Raw genomic sequence first — 2,182 nt, forward strand, 5'->3', positions numbered from 1 at the left:
TTATAGGTAATTTAATATTGTTTAATTTTATGTAAAAAAAATGAAAATCGGTTGAATGCAATTAAAGATATTTAGAATATAATGAAAACGTTTTTTCGCGGTACACGAAAAACGCTAATTTCGCAATAACTCAAAAACTGTTCTACTTTTTGTATTTTGGACTTCATTTTCGGACTCAGTGGACGATTTTACATAAAAAATGACTATCATAAGTCATAGGTCAGAAAATTTTTTTTTATTTGTAAACTAGTGTTATTGAATACTAACTTATTAAGATAATACAATAATTGTTTCTTAAGTGGAATTTCATGATGAATTACTAAAATTTAATTATTTTTTGATGATTTAAAATATTTTTTAATCTGAATATCTGTACAACTTATAAGTTGTAATTGTCTATTTTTTTAGATGAATGTACAATATGTTATGATGAAGAATAAAGCCTTGCAATCATGTGATTGGTAATTTTTGCGCTAATAATTTTAAAATTGGTATTTCTTCTTGTCCACAATGCAGAACTGTCATTGATCATTTGATCGGATTTGGTGCATCTTCCGTTTTTTCGATAATTTAAATTAGAATATTTTAAGTTTTTGTGTTATTCTTATAGCTACAATGACTGTAAAGAAATTGCAAATCTTTTGAAGTATTAAGGAATATTAGTTTATTAATAGTGTATAATACACAATCATAGAGAATAGTTATAGAAATTAATATTGAAGGAAGAAGAGGTAGAGGAAGACCAAAAAAAGAAAGAGTGTGTTATTGAATGTGATATGAAGACGGATGATCAAACCGTAGATGATTGTGTAAAGTGGAAGTTTAGAATGAGGGTGGTCGTTAGGAGCTTAATACTTAGGATTAGAGCAAGGAAAAAGAAGAAGAAGAGGAGGGAATTTTTTTTTTTGGCTATCAAAAATGTTTATTTAAATGAAAAAATTTTAATTTATCAATTGTCTGAAGAATTATTAATTTTGACCTATAAGCTTTTGGAAAATAATTATTTTTATATATATATTTCATATGGTAATAAATACTAATTGAAAACTTGATTTACTGAAAATGTTGCAATAGAATCGTTTTATTCTAAAGTAACAATAAATACTTATTTTAAAACTTAAGTAGTATTTTAATTTTCTTATATTTTGTCAATATTTTAGTTACATCAAATGAAAATCCAAGTGAAGTATTCTCCAAACGTTATTTTGAACTTCATCCGGAAAAAATTCCTTACACACTTCTACCAGAACATCTGTACAACCTTCCAACTGAGATTCATGTTCGTGAAATACGCGATCGTGTTATAAATTCCTCTATTTCTTCGGAAGAACTTATGGCAATATATTATTATCTACCAATTAATTACCAACTCGATGATATACTTATTAGTGATATTCGTAGATATGTAGGTAATACTAAACCAAGTGGTATTACAAAATTACGCGATTTTCTCAGCATTAACAATGACCCAACAATCGATTTATTTGTGCGAGCTATTTTATTTAAAAATTAATTAAACGATTATGAAAAGCGAATGTTAGAAAATTACTATCAACGAAATGCATACGATATTGAATACGAGTTCTTTTTACGAAGTATTTATTTAAGAGAACCACTTGTTCAACGTCAAAGTGTTATAAACTTGGAGTAGTTTAAAAGAATCAATTATTTATCAAATAGTAAAATTAATAATATTATTAATGATTATTAATTTATTAATATTGTATATATTTATTTATTATTATAAATTGCATAATTGATTATTTAAAAAATAAATAAATTTCTTAAAATACTAGTATTAACGGGTATAATACTTTGCTAATACCGATCTTAAACATTTGCCTAGCTAGTATTCATTATAATCTGTATTGCCTGTTGTAACATCTTTACTTGTAAAACACTAGTAAAGAACAAATGATATAAAACCTGCAATAGTAGCCATAATGGGTAATACTAATTTTTTCTCAGATTTAACTAAGTAATCTGAGAGTTTAACGCTTAAATTACTCAAATGGAGCTTTTTTAATCATAATTGCATTATTTTTTAAACTTAAAATAAAATCCAGCACAGTGAAAACGTAGAATAGTGGAACGTGACATTGTTGGGATATATATATGTAAATGATATCTAACAGTGATTAAAAGCATTATAATTAAAAACTATGCAAATCTCTAGATAGTG

The 2,182-nt window shown here is 25.5% G+C and overlaps 1 protein-coding gene across 1 annotated transcript in view; it reads right to left on the reverse strand.

Annotated features, from left to right (window-relative positions):
• Nucleotides 1-2,182, reverse strand: part of LOC126910414 (uncharacterized) — a 31,532-nt gene that overhangs the window by 28,721 nt on the left and 629 nt on the right. The window lies entirely within an intron of this gene.

The sequence above is a fragment of the Daktulosphaira vitifoliae genome, unplaced genomic scaffold, assembly GCF_025091365.1.
Source record: "Daktulosphaira vitifoliae isolate Bord-2020 unplaced genomic scaffold, ASM2509136v1 Scaffold_1, whole genome shotgun sequence".
Lineage (NCBI taxonomy): Eukaryota > Metazoa > Arthropoda > Insecta > Hemiptera > Phylloxeridae > Daktulosphaira > Daktulosphaira vitifoliae.